This window comes from Sebastes umbrosus, chromosome 8 (assembly GCF_015220745.1).
Source record: "Sebastes umbrosus isolate fSebUmb1 chromosome 8, fSebUmb1.pri, whole genome shotgun sequence".
NCBI classification, from domain to species: Eukaryota; Metazoa; Chordata; class Actinopteri; order Perciformes; family Sebastidae; genus Sebastes; species Sebastes umbrosus.
This window is the reverse complement of record NC_051276.1, coordinates 7,764,232-7,781,817: the sequence shown is the minus strand read 5'-3', so window position 1 is coordinate 7,781,817 and position 17,586 is coordinate 7,764,232.

Below are 17,586 nucleotides of genomic sequence, written 5' to 3'. Positions count from 1 at the left end.
TGGTCTTTACACAGTGACAGGACAACATCTAGTTATAGAAGGTCCTTGAAGAAATCGGCTGAGGCCGCACTGCTCCAAAGAAACCTCTGCGCTAATGCCACAGACAAATTCCTGTTGCCATGACATGACAAATAAAGTTATTCCCAAAGACGGAGTGAAGCACGCTGAAGTGATAGGGCAACAATGTCTATTTTTAAAACATTGATATTATTCTGGAGGCTATATAACATGGTGGAAAAAAATACTGCAACTTGCTCATGGAAACTCATATTGCAAGGGTGAGCCGAGAAACCATAAAGTGGCAGCGTCATTACGGTAAACGGCAAACTGCCTGTCAGTGGCAATTTGAATGCAGTATAGAATTTCAACAATATTTTCTATTTTTTCTATTTTCTGAATCTATTTTATGTAAATAATAAACACAGGGAAACCGTGTGATACCTTTCTTACTTCTTTCTTCCAGTAGTTATATTATGAGTGTTGTCCAATTGGAACCAAGCAATCCACTGGAACAGGGAGATCCATGATAGGATTTGGGCAGCAGCTAATTTGTAGCAGCTTGTAGATTCCACGGTGAGGAACAGCAAGTCAACAAGTTTAGTACTGTATTTATGGAATTAGTTATAGCTATCTTTATTTTATTCTCTAACTAACGAGTTACCAATATGCCGTGCCTGTTGCTAGCATGGTCACTAGCCGTGGGATGACCGTCACAACATGCGCTGAAATCCTGTCATGGATTACTCTGCTCCAGTGGATATCTCTTTTAAGAGAGATGGTGATGTCAAAAGGGGCCTCAGACCACTACCAGAATTGTACCAGTGCTGGACCTACAGGGCTGGTCCCACCACAGCGTGGCAACTGGGAGTGGTCCTGTAAGACATGCTGTACAGGCACACACGATTTGAGACAGTAAGGCTCCTGAGAGACAAACTCAACATCAACGAGGAGTTGTCTCAAAATTGCCAGGACGTGTTGCATCTGTGTCTGGCTGTAGATCCTCAGCAGTGTCCCTCTCTGGAGCCGCTCTGGCTTCACAACTAGCTCACATAAGACAGCCCTCTGGACCCCCTTGTGCCTTACCACCCTAAACCTCTATTCACACCCACATGGATGGTTTTAATGACCTGACAATGAGTTTATTTCAGTCAGGACCACTTTGTCAAAGAAAAACTTTATTTCCATTTCCAGTAATATATATACAGTATATTTGACGTCATACAGAGCCGGCATCAATGACAACAGAAATTACATTGATTAAGTCTGACACAGTATTAAAAGGAGGTGCTGGGGTGGAGGTGGGATGGGAGCGGCTTGTAGAGGAAGCAGCAATGGTAGGCAGGCTGAAGCAGCTTAAATAAGGCGCCCTGTATGAGATTTGCCAATTGAATGTGTGGAGGGGAACCAGTTGATGCATCAGCGGATGCATCAGCTGATTGGGCTGGCTTAAGATCAGCTGTTATCAGCTGATAGAGCTGTGATATGCTTACATCTTAAGTTTAGAGTACATTTTGTGGTTTTAAACAAAAGATTCAAGCATGTGGACACCAAGTGATTGGCAAGTTTGCAATTTGTTTCCGCCGCCCACAAAGTCAGCTATTGCAAGTTTAATTAAAGGATCTGCCACGTCTGAATAAAGCCGTAAGTAACATTTATTTAATAGACACCCATGTCCGAATGACAAAAAGCCAATACTTTAACAGATAGATACCCGAAAAGGGCTTAGGAAACTTGTTAAAAAAAAGAAAGAAAGAAGGAAAGCGAATTTTCCTTTAACCCCAACACTGGTTGTGGTGTAGCAAACTCCTTGTAAACTTGACAGCTGGTGAAAACAGGGAGGTGCTGGAGTGGGTCAACTAAAATCCAGTGAACTGGGTCATAAAAACAGTGGCAGTCAACAGAAATGCCGAGCAAGAGACGCTAAGGCATTTCCCTGTGCATCCCAGAGCAACACGTACACAGAACACGGTGGAACGGCCCTGACCTACCTAACATTTAATGTTTGGAAGATTTCTGTTGTGAAAATAAAATAAGGCAAAAGCCTAAATGTGCCCAATGTGTCCTGGCTTAAACATGCTGCATTAATGCCTATACTCTCTTATCATAATGTACAGACATAACAGCAATATATCTGGAGTCTGGAGTGAAAAAAAAGTAAGGTATCATAGTTCTGTGCGTGTGTTTATGCATACAGAGTGTTTCTTTACACTATCAGCCCTGAGCTCAGTGTGCAAACAGTAGTTCAGGGCTCTTTTACTGGCTCCGAGTCAACACTTCACTCTGCACACTTCAGTTCAGTAGATGAGCAACTGACTGAGCATTCAGGAGAGGACCATTCAGGTTTTTTGGGGGGAACGGTTCAGCAAGTCAGTAACGCCACATACAGTAAATCTAACATCTTTTAACCCATGTGTTTTGACCACATTGAAGAGTTGCGGTCCTTAACGAGGCTCCTCGGTGATAAATAGTGCTCTGGGTTTTTCATTTGAATAATCTTTCCTGCTTTTTTTTGCCTGAAGTCAACTAACACCGTTGGTCAGAGCTCTATTAATCAACAGGCTTGGCCACAGTGAGCATAAAGCTCACAAAAGAGGCCGGGCTAATTGACCTCCTCCCTTTCGCTCGCTCTTTCCTCCACTGTAACTCCGCTGCCATTGCCACCCAGTGTATTTCCATGACAACCTGGGGATTGTAAGAGCGGTATGGAAACGTCAAACACTCGGTGGGCTCGCATCGTCGCACACAAAAGGCCAGTGACCTACATGTGGAGCGAGGATGAAGGCTTTTCCCAGAAGAACATAGCCCAGCAGCATTAGAGGACGGGACGGAAACACTGTGACAATCCGCCTCCTCCTCCTTTTTTTTGTCTCACCCAGCTGCTCGGTTGCAGACCAGACTTGAAATGAAGTTGACTCCTCTAGTATGTAAACCTGCTTCATGGGAAATATACTGCATCCTGATCTCACAGTAACGTGATATGAAAATGGAGCAGCTGTTTAAATGGAGTTGGTAAATTCTCAACAAGCTTGTATTCCAACTTACATCATCGCGTATAGAGTAAATAGCCGACGCTTTCAATCCTCTCCTTTTAGATATCTGAGAGGATACATGTCTGTAAATCTGAGGGCAGAAAATGCTCCCTTGTAAACAAGCATTCCTGGTTGGTCAGTATTCGGGGGGCCATGTTTGTCTGACCTAATCTGGCAACAGCAGATAGTCTTTATGGCCGCCCATCGGCCATCAATCAGGCCCGCTACTGAGGACCTGGTTGACAGAAGCAGGGGTCACACCGTCGCTACGGAGACCGCCTTTGAAAGCAGCCATATAAACGATATAGGGTGCTGGCATGAAACAAAGAGAAGGAGAAAGACAGAGGGAGAGAGGGACGAGCCAGTCCAGTGTTAATTGTGTCCTCTTTGGACAGAATCAGGCTTCAGCGTGAGTGAAACAATACGGAGCTGAGTCAACCCCTCTCTTTGCAGAAAGAGTTCATGCAGTGCAACACAACAAGGTTCACACCTGGTTTTTGCCTCTATAGGATATAGGACAGCTTTGATTGATTTGCATTTTTTTGTAGAATTGACCAGAAACAGTTTTTCGGGTTGAAATGCTGCTCAAATGTGTTATAGCGTTAACAATACAATTCTGAGTTTTTTTGAGTTTTTTTTTACGACAAAAGCATGAAAATGTCAGATTTGATCGGGTTCAGCACAAAAATATCAATATCAGTACCAATGTAATACATTGGTGATTGATTGAATCTGAAGCCGCCATCACTCAGATGAACACGTCGTAGCAACACTGTACAGATGCTATAGAAGCAATTCTTGTTTATTTATTTATTCATATTGATTCACTTTATTTTAGCGGTTTTAATGATCAGCTTTGAGTATTCTTATCATGTTTGTCTATTGTCTGTGTTGTTTGTCACAATGGATAGCTTGTTTTTCTACTGCAAACCTAATCTACATATGGATGCAAATAAAGGAACCTGAGACTGAACCTCATCATATTGTAAGGCAGGATATGAGCCAAGGCGTATGAACGACACGATAATTCACATGGCATTTATCGTAATGAGTAATAATAATAATCTGTACTGAATGAAATGTAATCGCGTCCATGTAAATATGCTACGCTCAGAGTCAGTGACGTAGAAAAAGAGTGAAAGAGATTGCTGATGGTGGGCGGAGGTGGATGGGTTTTCAGGGTTTTAATTTAAAAGGTGGACCCAAACGCAGAGAGACCAAGCAGGCAGGTGAATTTAACAAAAAGCAAGCTTTTAATCTCTAAAACTGAAGTAACAAAACAAAGTTGACAAGAAAACAAAACCAGAGTCCAGACTTGAGGAAACAAACAAAGTACAAATGAAATACACCAAAAACTAAACTGAGAACAAAAAACTAAATTACAAACCAGAAGACACGAGGAACACGGGCAGGAGGAACACTATTGGAACAAGGCAGGAGTGGCGACGAACTGACAAAGACAAAGGGGAACACACAGACTTAAGTATGTGTTAATGGTTACCAAAAGATTTGTAAAACATCTATAAACATTGTATAGATAGATGGAGCTGATATTTGTAAAACTGTGTTAAATGTTAATAATTGGTTTGTAAACCGTCTATAAACAGTATTTAGACAGTTAATGATTGGTTTCTGGTCGGTTTATCAATGTCATGCTTATAACTGTTTTACAAACAAATTTCTTAAAGGTGTGCAAATCATTTTTTAATCATTAAATATCTAATACAGTATATACATGTTATAATGTCTGCAAAAATAAACTGTTAATAAATAGTGTACTAATGTAATCAGAATGTAATTATTATTTTCTCTTATCAGCTATGATACAATATATAATTTGTAAACTATTTTGTTTTTACATTACACCAACTAATGATAAAATAACACATTATAGCAGTGCTAATAATTAGTAAACATATTTACTTATTTAATTGTTTGTTAACAGTAAAATAACTATTAACTGAAGTTGAATTAACTATCAATTTGCCATTTATTAGTTATGGTTATTAGAATGTGATAGCGTGTAATCATGTCAAATTACATGTGAATGCCTGAGCTAAATTCATTCATCACATTTTCATAATTGACACTTAACTTCAATATAAATAAAAGTTGCTCTTATTCATTACATAACATTTAATGCAACATCCTTTTACAGGAACATACATATTCTCAGCAGAATTCATGGCAATCTGGCCAAAAGGCTTCAAGACACTTTGTCATAAATCAAGGTGTTGGACAGACAGACAAACAGACAGACAGACTGAGAGACAGACAGACAGACAGACAGACAGACAGACAGACCATTGACTGACTAACATTGTCTTTCTTTGCCAGGGAAAATGATTGTATCTTATATAAACACATTTTAGCATATATTGAGCTTAGCTTTAACAGCTTATCTATACATACATGTATATCGTGTTCTACTGAGTACACTGAGGCTCCAAGAGAACCATTTGTCATCTTCTGTAAAATAAATCCATCCACTTGTTCTTCATTAACACTGCAGGTGAAACAAATAAAGATTTCACAGAGGTTTTAGGGTTTAGGGGTAAAATATGGAACGAGAGATGCTTAAAGAGATTCACTCATCTGCCTCTGTTTTTGTGACCTTTCTGTTTTGTAGGAGATGAGCTTTATGTGTCTGTGTATATCATACGAGCTAATGTAAGTCTCTTTTATAGGGAATCCTCAAAGGAAATGTCTGGCAATAGGAAATCCCACCAAGAGAGAAACCTGGAAATGAAAAGAAGCAGCTGTAAAGGGAATACGGGAGAATGTAAACCATGAACCTATTGGCCCTATGAGACTACAGTGAATTAATGTGATGGGGATTTTGCAATCATCGTTTCCCATATATAATGGGTAGTACATTTTCTTAATATTTCCTCATCTATATATTATTTTATTCTTTTTTGAATAGATATTGTTTATATTCTCCAGGGAGTGTTTGTTTCACCTGCACTTTTTACTGAAACTACTACCCTGTATTAGAAAGTCTACTATGAATGAGTGTATGCTGTTGTACAATTTGAGGTACTTGTTTATGCTACTTTATACTTCTTCTCCACTAAATTTGTACAGCTATTCATAAGAGACCAAAAGTTTCATAAATACATTTCATATTTCACATTTCATCATCCTGGTATCACGCTTGCAGAAACGCATGACAGGGGGTTAACGTTGTGAAATAATTGGTTGGGTTTAGGCAACAAAACTACTTAGAAAAAACATCATGGTTCGTGTTAAAATAACCTAATAATGTAGCTTAACAACGTAACGTAACAATGTAAATACCGTAAATAAACAACAACTGCCCTTAGCAGACTTTCTTACATAATGTTGCGTAAAAAGCGTAATAACGTTCCATAACAAGCGTAAAATTAGCGTTTACTTTAGGTTTCACACAGGACACGAACAGCGGCCTTCTGGGTGAAAGTCCTGTGTTTGTTTGACCCATCTGACACCCCTCCCAACCGCCTTGAGTGGATTTGTTATACTTGTTATTATACCATGTTCACTTTCATTCCGTGTAACTTTCAAAAACAGTCGCTCCGTGGTTTGCAGAAATTTACCACGCCAATATATTTTTCCTGGCGACTGGGCTGCACAGTAAGATATCATCAAATTATCATATAAATTATGATGCTTTTTTTTGGGGGGGGGGGATTTATCTACCTGAATAGTATTTGAAATAGTAAAAAAGCTATAACATTAGATTGCTGCTCACTAAGTACTGCATTACTAATAATTATCCAATGATATACTATACGTAATAATATAAAGGTGCCTTTCTGCATAATGAGTACTGCTTGATACTTCAGTATTTTGCTCATAATACTTCTGTACCTTTAGTAAAATTTGAATGTGGAACTTTTATTTTTCCAGGAGTATTTTTACATTTTGGTATTTATTTAGTTTTTACATTTGTTTAGGTCTGAATACTTCTTCCACCACTGACTTTATGATCTTACATTTTTCACAAAAGACCCTTATCTCAAGCTACTACTTATTTTGATGTATATAATGAATGTCTATAATAATAAATAACCATTAAGAGGTGGTAAATTATATTTTGCCACTTCAAAAGTGGGCTAATTTACTGATAATTGTAGGTGTATTTTTTGCCTCTTTTTGAACACGGTGTAGTAGAGAGAAGATACACAGGGCTCAGTCCTCTTCATTTTGGCACACTGACACCATGTGGCACAATGCTGCACAGCTTTGCCACGAGACCACATTATACCACAATCCTGCTTCATTTCACACTTTGTTCTCTTTGCGCTCAGTAAAAGAACACCTCACGTTTCCAGACACCCACACCAATAACACTTATATTTTTCCACCACATTAATGCATTGTGAGATCACTTAAATCACTGCATATGTCTTTGTATGGAGTGAGATATATTTCTTTTCTTGTTACTTTTTATTTCTTTATTATCATTAATTTATCTAATGAATTATGTAATTACTGGGTTCTTAACCCCCGATTTTTTTTAAACTTTTGCAGCTAAAATGGTGTGAGCTCTAATCATAGCGTTTGCTCTATTATACCTTAAACTGTTACACTGCACATAATTGCAATATATTAAAACAATAAAGTAAAAGAAAGACAAAAAGGTGTGTCCTTAATACAGTGAAGTCCAGTAAAACCTTTCATTAATAAATCGAGAAAGACAGGATGGACGTATGTGTACTTATACACATATACAAATGACATGTATAATATACACTGATACATATGTACGTGTACACATTCCTTTCGTCCACTGGCTAACTTTACGTACAGTAGCACCATCTTGTTTCAAAACAGTCAGTATTGCCTCTGATTTTATTCATGATTTCTCCAAGCTTTTAATTAGCTCTATTAAATCTTCCCATGTGTCTTCGCTTTGCCTCCAATTTCTTGTAATTACTTTTAAAGAATTGTTCTAAAAATTCTAATAATCTTTTTTATACTTTAATCGATTATTTCAGGAGGTATTCCGTCATCAGAAACATCATAGGACCCATAGAAATGTTCTTAATTTCTAAAAAGAGACGTTATACTGTATGACGTTTTCTTTCTTTCAACTCCACAGGTTGTATTTGTTCCTTTCTTTGCTTTCAGGGTTTATAGATCAGATACAAACAGCCAGAAGCCTTCAGGTGCTCTTGAAGATATAGGTGTTCACGACTGAGTTCAAAATGACCTAACAATTTCATGTATTTTCATTCTTTAAACTTTAGTTTTATTTTTAAGGACCACCTCCAGACACGATTTAATTGTAGTCACAAGATGTGCATGCTTGGAGTTTTCATGTCACACTTTGACCACAGATGGCTTTCAAACTAGTTGTGACGTCACAACATTTTGCTTGTACGTCCTTGTTGAGCTGGGCGAGACACATTGTTCTACATGCAATGGTCAATTTTGTGATTTTAAAATATTATTTCTATTTCTAAATTCAAGAAAAGTTAGCATTAGATAATGTCTCATTTGCATATTTAAACATATACTGTAATTTCAGAAAACTTGTAATACAAAAAATAATTGTCTTAATGTAAGTAAGCAACTTGGGAAGTTTCATGGTGATATCTATTAGGTAAAAATGTATCTCGCAAAATATATGTAATTTTACGATATATGTCTTTGAGGTTTTTCTCAGACTCTTAGGCAGAAATCTCCACTTCAGTAGCACTTACATACTCCAAACTTTTCAGTTCTAACTCTCTGCCCTCAACTGAACTCTATATGTGTCAGAGCAGACCATGCAGAAGAGGGCGTATAGTCGGTCGATTCCCAAGATTCAAACGCCAGCAGAGATGGGATCATTTTCGACGTTGCGACATGAGACTGTGATGACAGTGACCGGGAGTCTGAGTTTGACGCTGCTGAGATCCCAGCTCTGGCCTCCACCCCTGCCTTAGGCCATTTCTGCTGATGTGCCGAATTCGTCGGCTGATGAAGGTGATGATATTTTTCAGGTTCTCCCTGAAAAGGGCATAAAAAAAAACGCAGGATACCAGGCAGTGCGAGACGCCGCCGTATATACTGTGGCACGTATTTGGTAAGCACATCCCGATTGGTTGGCAAGGTATATGCAAATCTCAGTGGGCGAACACATGTGTTAGAAGAGAGTATTACCCATAGAGTCCAGTAGAGGGCTCCGCCTGTGCTTGTAGAGCTAGGGTTACAATATTGTAACCTTCGTTTTACAGAGGGGTTGAGTGATAGAGTGATAAAAAGAGATATCCAAATTTCCCTCTGTAAAAACCTTTGACTCTAATATGTCAACAAAATGAAACCTGGCTTTATCCAGTGTTCAGATTACTGTTCTGGAAATGTGCAAATTAGCACATATTTGATAAGATAATGTCTCATTTGCATATTTAAACATACAATTTCAGAAAACTTGTAATACAGGAAATAATTGTCTTAATGTAAGTAATCAACTTGGGGAGTTTCATGGTGATATCTATTAATTTATGATTTGTTACCCTATTCTCCTGGGGTGTCTCCCCTTAAACTGAGAATTTAAGGTGAATGCAGAAAAACAAAGAAAACAACCTTCTAGTATCAAACTCTGCAAAAGGAACAATTAATAAAACATTTTTTCGAGTGGAGTGGGACTTTAATTATACAATTTATATACCTAAGTGTATTTTGTCCATGTTTCTCCATGCACTTGAAGGCAATAGTGTACAACATAGCAATCCATGTGTCCCCATGTGTCTGAACGTACATGTGTGTGATAGCTTGGGATCACACCATCATACAATGTCTTCATTTCATTTAATCTGTACAATTTTCACCTGCTAGTCTCTCTACAACCACTAGATGATGCTCTGGTGTAGGACTTGACAGTGTACTCGATATGTATACATACTCTGTGTGTGCATGTGTGTGTGTGTGTGTGCGTTTGTGTGTGTATGTGTGTGCGTGCCCAGGAGAAGCTGTCAAAACATCCGTCCCAGTTGTCCCTGTATATCTCTGCTGATCAGAGAGCAGACAGATTTCCTGGTCCCGTTTTACCTGCAGTCACCTGCAGCTGGCCTCCGTAGAGATGACTGAGGTGGAGGCAATTACAGGAGCAAGCAACGGGAAACAGATGTGCAATTATGAGAACAGAGGTTTGCACTTAGCCCGCTCATTGCCCCAGCGTCGTCACTGCAATCCACAATGCAATCCGTGGCAGCCAAATCCACAAACAGCTAATTAAGTCCTCATAGCACCTAGAGAGCTACACGCAATGATCATCACAAACACAAGTCAGAGTCAAACCCTCTGCTCGTCACAAGGTGCCTCCGCAGCTCAAAAATCACCTTTCATTACTGATGAATTTTCAGGGACAGGGATAAACTGAATCCAAAATATGCTTTCACCAGGCTGCCATGGTTGAGATCAAGAGATGTGCTAATGAGTTTGTACCTTTAGACTGAGGGTGCCACCAACTAATATTTCTGCTGATACTCTGATACTGGTCTTTAAATTTCACCTTTTCAGTTGTAACTCAGTCATTTTGTAAAAAAAAAAAAAAATACCTCTCAGGTAGTAGTTACACCCTCATGGCACATTACAATTCTCCACTGAAATGTATCCATCCACCATCCATCCATATTTTCTGACACAATATTAAAGGTCACAGGGGGGCAGGGGCCTATTCCAGCAGACACTGGACAGAAAACAGACTATGCCCTCGACTATCCCTGTTGCCAGACCAGAGCATTGATATTGGATCATTCTAAAAATCACATTAATTGACAACATTTTTAAAAGTTTAGCGCCAATCTTTTTAAATATGATTTATCTTTTTAATATACTGTATATAAAACAACATTTATTGTCTATGACTGGACACTATCTCTGGTTTCTGGCATGAAGGGTGGATGCACTTCATGTTCATGGTCGTCCTTTAACCACAAGGTTGGAGATTTAATCTCTGGTTCCTACTGATGGCAAATTGAAGTGTCCTTAAGGGACACACTGAACCCCAAGATGCTCCCCGGGCGCTTTACAGCAGCTCACTGCTCCTAAGAATAAGTAAAATGCAGAATTCATAAATTGTATTCAAATTTCATGTATGTACCTGTATGTATATGATGATTCTAATAACGTTTAAGTTACAACCTTTCCATCTCACTAAATAAAGAGTACTCTACTGTTTGCATTGGCACTGGATGTTGGCATTGGTGTCAAATGGTCATAAATACCTCTCCCCCAGGTTAACAGTTAGCTCTGTCAGCACTGTGGCCGTTGTTTTCACTGTTAACGCCGTTAGCACCGTTAGCTAACAGCCGCCGGCTCAGCCGTTGCCATGTTGAGAGCCGTGTGGAGGCAATAGAAATGCTTCCACACGTCTCACATTTAGCACCTTTAAGGCTATCTCACTCTAAAGGCTCAGAGAATTGCGGCCAACAATTGTTTGGAGCTGAAGAACACAACGGGCGTATCGTTTTGTCCACAGTGCTTGTGTGGCTGGGGGTGATAACTTGCGATGATGACATGGTGAATTTTCATTCAGGAAGGAGGTGCAGGTTCAGCCCACAATCCTCCCAAATGCCACATGCTTCGTACTGTAGACAACAGCATCAGAAGGAAGCGGCCCCTGAGTTAGGATACATTTATCATCTGATAAACGAGTTAATTTATCTATTCAACTAATGTGAAAGATGAATTGGTAACGATGACACAACCACTGTGTGTACCAAACATACAGGATATGTATGCTGACTGGCTATATCTCCTCATTTGGACAAGAGACTGCAAAGCATATATACTCTCATCCACAACCTGAGGAACGACACAGCTTTGAAATGCTAGTATGCCATTGATGGGACACCTGAATTCTTTGATGGTGTAAACAGCAGTGCCTGTCTGTCTGTGTCACCACAGACCTTAGATTATTATCACACACCAGGGTTTCTTCAACTCATTGCTAGTTGGGATAGACTCAATATTAAGTGGTCACAAATTGGGCATAGAATAAAAAGAGAATTAATTCAAGAACAGCTTAATCCAGGGGAACATAAGGGGGGAATTCTGAATTAAGAATTCCAATATGTTATATCCATGATTTAGGAAAGTTCAATCAATATTTGTTAACGTGAGTTATTCTCTCTCAAAGCCAGAAAAAGAGTCTCAAACTTGTGATGTCATAGGCTATAAAGTCTGGAGGTGCAATGAATGGGAGACTGATTTTGTGAACCCAATGTTTGATTTATTTTGTATACCCAAATGAGCTTAATTCTATTGTAGTGTTCTCAGAAAATGTCCCCATATACTCAGAACATTTCCCTGGATGCTCTCAGTGTCATATAATATCTTTCCAAATTCATATGTCTATGGAGCAGTTCGACACTTTATACCCTATGACATCACAAATTTGAGTTTTAGCACAATAGTTTTTGGAGAGAGTTGTTCATGTTTACTAATATTTTGGACTGTCTTAGACCATAGGAATAACATGTATGCATTTTGAAAATGGCCATAGTTGCCCTATAAGTGTTCATATGCTTCAAATGATCGAGGTTGAGTGTCATCCAACCACATCTAAAGACAAACGTGGTTATACCTGTTCTAAATGGTCACCCAAAAAACTGCTGTCGGAGCCTCCTGTTTGTTGCCTCCCAACGCCTCCCTGATCTCTCTCCAAGAAACCTTGCAGTTTCTATGTCAGTAATCCCCCAAATTCCAAGTTTCAAGTTTGAAATTTGAAATTTGTGGGATTACAAATGGGGATAACAGTGCACACTTTCATACAGTCACTCGTTGAAGGCATTTATGGTGTCGCACTCACTGAACACTTCCTTCACACATGAAAAGTAACGGAAGTATAGCTGTGTGTAGAATACTACATGTGAGCCCATTGGGTGTGGGTCTGTTGCAGGGCTCTAACCTGTGCTGTTTCACCTTGCCACCACAGGCCCGTTTTAACAACTGACATATTTCAGAAAGAAACATCCTGTCTATAGACAAACGGTAATCCTCCAACTCACTCTACACCTGTTTTAAAGGAATACTTTACCCTTAAAAGGATCATTTGTATATCAGTTGCTCGCCCTGAGTTACCTTGAATTCGTGAAGAAAACGTTTTTTATCGCATGCCTCCACGGTGAATCCAAAAAAGGACATAAACGGAGTAAATCCTCGATGAATTGAAGTAAATGGAGGCCACGTTTCACTTCCGCAACTACCGTCTCATGCACGGACGTGCAGTGCTCCTGCACAAGCATGAGACAGTAGTGGTGGTATTGTTTTGCGTACGTTACTGAATAAAGTTGTGTGAGAGTTCGTAAACGGATGTTTTTATATAGTTTTGCTGTTGTTAAACCTGGCCTCCATTTACTCAATTCATTTCATCAATTATTTACTCCATTTTTTAATTCTTCGTTCACCTTGCAGGGAAACAAGAAGACGTTTGTTTTCAAGAATTCAAGCTAACACGGGTGAGTAATTGATATACAAATGGTCATTTTAAAGGTGAAGTATTCCTTTAAGCTCTAACCACGATGTAAACGCCATGTTGTGCTGTTGTGCTGATGTCTGTGACTGTGTTTCAGACTGTAGTAAAACATCCGGTAAACTCTTCTGCATAAGGCAGCATTTTAAGACTTCACAACAATCGGTGTGACCGCTGGTCGTGTCGGCTATTTATATGCTGACACACCTGCACTTTCCCTCTCCTTTTGACTTATGCATGCCCCCGCTGACTGATAAAAAACATGGAGGCCATGCGGAATGAAGTGTGCCTCTGCTGATGAGGGAGAGATTGAAGGACCCACATGCGTTTCCTGTGTCTCTCCGGGCTTCTGAGGAGATCTGCTGCTTACTCAGGAGTGAAAGCCTCAAATTAAAGTGTTTGTGCTGACAAAGGACAAATGGGATTTTTCTTTCGCGCAAACGGTGCAGGATTGTGTTGGCTTGCTCAAAGTGTCAGGGAAAAATTGTCTCCTGGTCGACACCTCTAATGAAACATGCGCATGAAATTAAGGCCTGCATATTGCTGCCGATGTTTAGGTTGTACACGTATAAAGAGGTAGGCAGAGGAAGAGGAGGAGGGAAAAAAGAGAGATAAGGCAAGATACAAGAAGAGAGCGAACGGAGAGAGAGATGAAGCTCCTCTCTCCTGTGTATAGATATGTCTTTTGTACCCTTGAAGAAGGAGTAAATTGAATATTCATGAGTGAGCATGAATAAGTGCTCTGTCAGCCAGTAGTGTCACTGATAGATGAGGGGTGGACCTGCACGGAGCTCCAATGGCCAGCCACGGTCCTCCATAGAGAGCCACGGAGGCGGGGGTGGGGGGGCATCAGGTACAGAGAAGGCTTGCCCTGGAAATAGACAGGATAGAGGGGTTAACTTCAATCCATGCATATACTGAGCTCTATCTTTAGGAGGCCGTGCCACAGGCAGGTACAGTAAGGCCAATGTTGACTTGACAGTTTCAAGCTTTACTGACTGGGCAGCTGGACTGGAGATCACTGGAGATGAGGGAGGGGGGGGGGGGGGAGAGCCAAAATATTCTTTTCCTTTTACACACGGCTGGACAGAAGTCTGGGGGTCTCTCTCTCTGATTCCTGTTTTCCAGCCAGTGAGTCCATGGTCCAGAAACCCACTCTAATTTCCTCTGACAAGTTCTCACAGTTGCTTCTCAATCCCCAGCGTCTACCTCCTCCTCCTCCTCTTCCCTCTCCGCAAGAGGAGGAGGCTGACACACACACACACGCACACACACACACACACACACACACACACACAGAAACAGATCATTTCACCGCTGATATTTTGATATGATAATTTTATTCATGATGCCACTCCTCGGCCGCTGTGCAGCTCGTCTGTACAAGTGTAAATGAGGAGTGTTCCAAATGTAAAATGTTCTGCTGAGGGGGATCAACGAGGCTCTGTGGCCAAAACAAGGCGATATACAAAGTGAGTTGTGTTCCAGTACGCAGACTGGCCTGGTCCGCACCAACTCCAGTCAGCATGCCTGGCTCCACCAACATACACCAGATGGCCTCATCCTCAGGCAGAGAGAGAGAGAGAGAGAGATGGAGGGAGAGAGAAACACAAATAGAGAATGAGAGAGAGAAAGCACCGGTGCTTGACGTGTCCCAGAGGGGCCGGGCTCAGTCAAAGTTATATCCAACACTGGGCTTGGATGCTACTGGAGCTCATCTAATGTAAAGACTAACTAACTGGAAAAGCCTAAATCCCACAAAATGGACATAGTAGGCAACCTTATTTCATTACCTCTTTCTCTTCCTTCCATCTCATTACATATGAGGACTTCCTGTCTGAATTCAACCAAATAAAACTGACCCTTAAAATTATTTGTGGTCAATTTCACCACAGAGATTTACTGGCAGAATACTCCCATCCCAACACAGTATGTTTGTGAGAAGGGTTGAACAAGTAATATTCAATTCACTTCCTGTTGGGGGACAGACAAAAAACTAAAAAAAGGACGGTCAAAATAGACTGAGACACCCTGACTTTTATGCCTAGTATGGCTCAAACACTGGACCCTACATTACCCATAATGCAACTTGACAGTGCCTTTCATTCAACCCTCCCTCCCTGCCTAGTAAACACCCACATTGTTCAAACTCCACACCCCCGGTTTGTATTATTAGGCATTATGTTAAAAATTCTTCATTTCCAAGCCCAAGATGAAATAACCTAAATGACATCATCAAGGGTTATTACATCAGACGTTAGAAAGCTCCTTCAGAACCACAGAAGTCATTATACAACTGTTTTCATTGGCTGTGTAGTAGCAGCCTACTCCCCGTGACAAAGGAAATTGACTTTGACATTTGAAATTGGTGGAGCGCCCCTTTAGCATCAATAAAACAGCAGTGTCTTTAAAACATTTGTATAATAATTACCATGAAAATACAAAAAACAGACTGTAGATTGGCAGCATGTGAAGTGCATTTAACTCTTTGTGCCATCAGACTGGAAGGATTTTAATCCTTTTCAATAAACTCAAAGACACCAGTGAGTTGGGAAAGGGGTCGGGAAGTAACGGGGTATTATGGGAGATGTGGTCTTAAATCAGAGAAACGATAGCACTAGTAAGAGGCTTCCAATCATCTATATGGTCTCATTTGTTAAAGCCTGCGTTGGTAATCTTGAGAAACTAGCAGGAATGTACTAGATTTGAAAAAACATCTAACCGATCACCCAGGCCATTGTTGCCAGCTCTTTTCCAATGAAAGTAGCTCGCAGCACTGGCTCCAAAAGTCACTAAATCTAGCGAGAATGTCGCCGAATGAAACAATTGGACGGGCTTATTTCAGTCTTGCGACAGCCACAGGTACCAGATTTGTTTTCTTAATTTTTGTCAGAGCATTTGATTTATTGACTGTTGTCGGGATGTAATGAAAATTTCAATAAATATAACAAAGTATGTTTTTGAAGAACATTACCAACCGTAGCGTTAAGAACAGTTATAACACAGTATCTAAGTTCACTTTAATACAGTATACTGTGGTTAAATAAATGTTTAATAAAAGTAGACCTACAAGCAGGTATACCAGGTCCAAGCGCCCGACACAACTCTGAATCAATGGTTATCCAAACCAGTATCACGTCAAAGCGTGTAACAGGCCCGCTTGTCCACCAGAGGATAGCGTGTCAGTGTCACGTTTTGCCTCACAAAGACTTTAATATTACACGCCTGTATAAACGTGCAGTACCAGCAGGGGGCAACAAAACCAATGATTTATGTTCAGGCAAGAAAAACACTTTGTCATGGTTGGGCTTAAAATAAGTAAGTAAACTAAGTAAAACATGTAAAAAAAAACGTAAAATCAGTACGTAAAACATGAGACAACCGTCACTACAAAACACGTGACAAACGTCACTTACGTAGCTTGCAAAACAAACCACCGGTCTGTAACACGGGTCTCCCGGTTGAAAGTTTTGTGTTGGTTGGACCCATCCCATCCACCTCACCCCTTTGCCAACTATAAGTGGTCTTTCTCACCATATATACTATATAACTAGCTGTGAAGTTACACTTACGTCACTGCTGTACAACAACCGTCACTAGAACACACTGCACCTTCATGCGGGCGTGTAATATTCACGTCACGGCGACTGACAAGCTTTCTTCCAGTGGACAGGCGGGTCTGTTACACACTTTGCCGTGAGACTGCAACTGGGGGGGGGGGGCGGATGAACACATGAAACAGAACCTACACCTCTTGCCTTGACTTCACGATGGTTGTAACTGCTTTGTCCCATCACAATTAATCTGATCATATAGCATGAAGTCTAAGAATCATACATTGAGCGCCTTGAAGAAATCGACACTTGCAGATATTTTTTTTTAAAGTGTGCAAAAGTGCCAAAAGCACACAGGAGTACTTGAAAGATGTGGAAAGCAAGTGTCATTTTCCATCTCCGAATGGCCGCCCAAAGCCATAATACAGATGGCCCAGCGGCCCCTCCTTGCCTCCCACTGCTCTGTTTTCATTCCTCTCTTTTGGTGATAATGTATTGTCTACAGGGTGTGTAATGATCCTCGCGAGCAGTCGTATACCACTAACAGGCACTTCTG